This window comes from Lathyrus oleraceus, chromosome 1, assembly GCF_024323335.1.
Source record: "Lathyrus oleraceus cultivar Zhongwan6 chromosome 1, CAAS_Psat_ZW6_1.0, whole genome shotgun sequence".
Taxonomy (NCBI): domain Eukaryota; kingdom Viridiplantae; phylum Streptophyta; class Magnoliopsida; order Fabales; family Fabaceae; genus Lathyrus; species Lathyrus oleraceus.
In genome coordinates this window covers 173,906,722-173,911,173 of record NC_066579.1, presented here as the reverse complement: position 1 = coordinate 173,911,173, position 4,452 = coordinate 173,906,722, and the positions used below count along the sequence as shown (strand labels likewise).

The following is a 4,452-nucleotide window of genomic DNA, read 5'->3' as shown; positions in this document are numbered from 1 at the left end:
CGATCCACTCCCAATTCTATATAGTCAAGTACTTCCATATTTGATCAAGAGGGGACTGATAATGCCAAAGAGGCTAAATCCAGTAATTCCTCCATATCCACCAGGATTTGACGCCAACGCTCGATGTGACTTCCATGCTGGGGAACATGTGCATTCAACTGAAGACTGTAAGGTGCTCAAGAGCAAAGTACAAACCAACCTTGATTCCAAGATGTTCTCATTTGCGCCTCGAAGCTTGCAAATCAGTAATACTCCTTCACCTAGTTGTGCTGGTCCATCAGTCCATGTTACGGAAGAAATTTCTGATAATAGGTCTGAAGATGATTACCATACTAGTCTCGATGAGTAGAACTACCACTATTCTGAAGAAGGCTAGCTCAGCAATGAACCATACACGAGAGAGTTTTCCTCTGCACTGGCAACCATTTGGCTATTTCTAGCATTTCATTTGTAATGTTCTTTGCATGATAAGTACTTATTTGCTTTCAAGTGTTGATTTCCTTTAATGGTAATATTAATGAAATGATTATGCATGTTTTGAACGAACCCTTTTGTATTCACTCATCTTTTCCATTGATATAAAAAATATTTCTACCATTCACCTATCAAAATTGTTATTTTAGCAAAGATTGAAGGGAGGATGACGAAAATGAAATACCCATAATTGCTAATTGTATGCTTTTGGATAAAACCTTGCTGATGATGTACAAGCATTATTTCAAATCCCCAAACACTGGAGAGATAAGGAGTTAATCCCTAGTTAACCACTTCGAGCCTAGAAGTAGGCGTTTCTTTCGGATTTATAAACCCTTACGCTTAATCTGGGGCAGGGTAGTGTTCAGTTAATCTGACTATGCATTCAAATTACAAGATGAAACATCCCGTATGAGGATCAACTACATGCCATTCTTCGCACACAACCTGAAGTGTCGAAGGAACCTTGAAAAGTCCCAAAGTTATGTCGGTTTCTCTTCAATGACCAATGACTTGGCAGTCATAATTTTCCAAAAAAAATCAAAGAAAGAGCCCGCTAAGTCGAACACCCAAAGAGACGACTTAGGGAAAAAATAGGGGCAATCCCGATGGACTAAGGCTTCAAAAAGAGGTCCAGACAAAAGTTAGGGATCAAAACAAAAATCAAAAGAGGCAATGAAAACACTTAATAAAACAAAACAAGATTCAGTGACCACCATACAAAAATCAAAGGGTCACCAACATCCATGAAGAGCAAAGTAAGATGACTGCCATTTCAAGAGATCTTACACTGTCAAATTCTCTTAAAAGTTGAATGTGCGTGTTGACTTAACTGAACGTAGGATTGGAGGTCATCATGAAGAAGGGGTGGGTTAAAACAAAATTTGAGCCTCACATCCTTTGTTTCAATAACCATGAACTAAGCCACATTACAACCCTCAAAAGACCTAATTGAAGTAGGGTTTATTCTGAAAGCATATTACAGCAAAGTTGCGTAAACTGACTCCCTAGATATTTGCTAGTCACCTGTATTGGTATCACATTCTTGTCGTATCTTTCACAATAGCTAAATCAGCAATGCATTTGAATTAATGGTTCATTCGTCACACACTATCACATCACCTTAATAATTGATTTTTCAAACCTGCATGAACATCGCATTAAAATTACCATTGTTGAATGAACAATTTTAACTGCAAGTAAGTACTTGACATTAAGGAACTTCAAAGAAGCAATCAGAGAAGAACTTGATCATTCGTCAATGCTGACCCAAATCAAGACTACTTCCTAACCCTATGGATCAGGGGTGTGGCATCTGATGACTATGATAACCTGAGAATCGGTCAGGCTGAAACAAGTCTCCAAGCATCAGTTGATCAAGGAGGCAAATATTTTCAAAATATTCAGTCTATCTAGGGCAGGTCCTTCAAAAGCTCAATCAGAGGCAAAACTACAGAAAGATTCATACACTAGGGCAAATTGGTTCAAACCATGGCATAATTATTCCCAGGGTTTCCTTTCAAAGGCAAAATTCCTTCAAAGACCCTGCAGACTGGGGCAAACAAGTTCTAAAGAGCCTCGTGGAAGAGCAAAAGCGCAATCATCATGCATTGATTACGTCACTACACTCATTAAACCATTTGCAAGCCACCAAGGCGCATCAGGCAAAGAAGTTGAGGTTCTCTCAAGAATAAACACACAATCTATCAACAACGGATCAAACTTGGGGCATCAAAAGCATCCACATCTATCTCTTGATCATTGCATCGTCAAAATACAGAGTGTCGGGAAGTCAAAACCTTTCACCAACCAAAAGTCAAATCCCTATTGGCAACTACCAAAAATAAAAGTCCACTTTGTTGGCATATTCATAAACTCAAATCCAATCAAAATTGGTACCCAGAAAGTCTCATCTTCAAAAAGGGAGATCAATCCAAAGACAACCAATATTCATCTTGCATTACCACATGCACTGCATACAATAAACACACATGTCATACCCCAATTTTGTCCGGGCAATTCAAAACTTTCGGATATGATGCATAAACTCAAAGCTTAAGTACCTCACTAGATCCAAGCTTCACAACCCCCAATCATGTCTAAATTTATTTGAACAACTTCACAACCTTAAAACCTTCATCATTCATGTTTTATTCTCATTTGCACTGATGGATTTAAGCATTCACTTGCTCATAATCATTAACTTTTTTTCAAGATAATTTCAAATTTTATGTTAATTTTAAATAAATAAAAAAAAAAGGTTGGCTTGGTTGTTTATTTGAATCCCAACACTAATCCTAATCATATGGCTGACTTTTCATTATTGGCCATTGAGTTTTCCATGATTACATGATTATTACAATGCAAGCTTTGGTCACTTAGTAGCATTTCTTTGGTCAATCATAATGGCCTTCATGACCGTGCGACGCAGGCATTTTTGAGGGACATTTTAGGTCTGAACTTAGAGTTTGGTTATGATAGGAAATATTTGGTCTGCAGGAACATAGAATGTCGTTTGTGGCAGGCCAATGGTTAAAGTTGTCTCAAAAGTAATTAGAAACAGGTTAAGAGTTCAAAGAAGAAAAGTTCACATTTCAAAGTTAGAATCCTGTTATATCAGGCTGTTTACATATTAACCTTTAATACAGTTACTCAGTCGAGCCATATCATACAATTGTTAAGGTAAATTCATTACAAGAAGTGAAGCAAAATCCTCAGCTGTCTTTTGAACTTAAAATGACAGATTTCAAGAAAACTCCAAGCTTTTATCCGAACTCTATTTGACCATTCGCATCAGACCGACTGGAGTTTGTAAAAACCCTATGACACGCAATCTTCATCGACCATGTACTTGTATCCATGACAGCAATCCTGGAATGTTTTCTTTGTCAATCCAGCCACGGATATCAGGGCCAAACCGACTTCCTAACAATCCGCATAACTTCAAACAGAGCTTTGTCTTCACATCTATTTAGCGGTGTTGTTGAACCTACTGCTGAGGAGCGTCACCCAATATGAATAAATTCGACTCAACATTCCAGCGGAAATTCTGGTATACCATTTGGCAGTAACAACATGTCATCACATCAGGAAATGAGATTTTGATCCTCCAACCCCTGTGGGATCCCTACAACCAGAACAGCTGGTGCAACTAGTTGTGACTTTTCTTGAGCAGCAGAGACATTTGGGAGGCTCTACGAACACGTTTGCAATGTATGATCCCAGGCAGAACATAGTTAATAAGTATAAAACCTCATTGAGACCATCATATGCTGTAGAAAACAACCTGGCAAAATCAGGACTCTCGACATCTCAGTTTTGGTCATCACGGACATGCTGCAAATCCTACATGCACACCAGCAAACATTGCCAAACCAACATACAACCTGCAGGAATCAACCAAGACATATCAGTTAACAGAACCACACTGCTAGAAGACCGTCCCGCATTAAGGCAAGAGTGAGTTACAACCAGATTTCTTTTTTTAAGAATAAAGCAAAACCTGCATTGAAGCCAACAAACCTAGCCTATGCAGTTTTCGGATCAACCCAAATCAAGGGCTATAAGAAGCAATGAGTTAGCTCAAAGGTAGCGATGTCGTCAATACCAACTCAACAGTCATAATAATATATGCCTCGCAGAGCTCAAAACAAAAAAACTTAAGCCAACAAGACATGAGGAACTAATCAACAATGGATTGATATTGTAAGACGGAACAGTACCACCAAATGCTGCAAGTTCTACGGTAACATAAGCCAAAGCACCAATGGGAATTTGTCACGTCCATCATAAGAAACAGAATACAACCATTCAAGCACGGCTAACAATCCAAACTGCCCCAAACTTCCAAATTAAACCTGCATAATACACACAAAAATAGCTCAGATATACAGTGTATGGGAACTGATTATGTAAAGCCCAAAGTAGAGAGATTTGGACCTATTGCCAACTACAACAAGGTTACTGCAAGATAATCAT

The 4,452-nt window shown here is 38.5% G+C and overlaps 1 long non-coding RNA gene across 1 annotated transcript; it reads right to left on the bottom strand.

The window, feature by feature from the left end:
- Positions 1 to 3,038: 3,038 nt before the first annotated feature.
- LOC127115587 (uncharacterized) lies at positions 3,039 to 4,191 on the bottom strand. Its single transcript, XR_007800780.1, has 2 exons — positions 3,977 to 4,191; positions 3,039 to 3,860 (listed from the first exon to the last, which is right to left on the bottom strand). It is a non-coding gene; the product is annotated as an uncharacterized LOC127115587 (long non-coding RNA).
- Positions 4,192 to 4,452: the final 261 nt, after the last annotated feature.